Below are 354 nucleotides of genomic sequence, written 5' to 3' on the forward strand. Positions count from 1 at the left end.
AACGTTTAGTTCAATCCAATGATTGTAATGTGAACACTTTTCTATCTGTACGTAATGTCCTTTTTTCTGGAAATGTTGTTTCTGGAAGTACACAAAGAGGTGAAGAGACTTTAGACATTTGCTCCCTCCCCATTGGCAACGTCACAGGCAGGTGCCACTTTGCTTTTAAACGATTAATTTTAAACATCCAATAATACCCCCTGACACTAAAAATATTGTTTTCGTTGGCAATGAATCCATTACGTATCTGAAAAACTGGAAAATCAATAAACCCGCAAGCATAGTATACCCTCTAAGCTAAGAAACAAAAATAAAAGGGCTCAGGTAAGGCCTCTCCGGCAGCGTGTCTTTGTT

The 354-nt window shown here is 38.4% G+C and overlaps 1 protein-coding gene across 2 annotated transcripts in view; it reads left to right on the forward strand.

The window, feature by feature from the left end:
* The first annotated feature begins 306 nt into the window (after positions 1-306).
* The window catches only part of LOC125026019 (kelch-like protein 5), a 46,768-nt gene continuing 46,720 nt past the window's right edge, over positions 307-354 (forward strand). The window contains exon 1 of one of the 2 annotated variants that reach the window (XM_047614396.1): positions 307-354. This exon is cut by the window's right edge and continues 417 nt beyond it. The gene's annotated coding sequence lies outside the window, so the exon portion shown is untranslated. The other variant, XM_047614395.1, reaches the window with a different exon arrangement.

Source organism: Penaeus chinensis, chromosome 5 (assembly GCF_019202785.1).
Source record: "Penaeus chinensis breed Huanghai No. 1 chromosome 5, ASM1920278v2, whole genome shotgun sequence".
Lineage (NCBI taxonomy): Eukaryota > Metazoa > Arthropoda > Malacostraca > Decapoda > Penaeidae > Penaeus > Penaeus chinensis.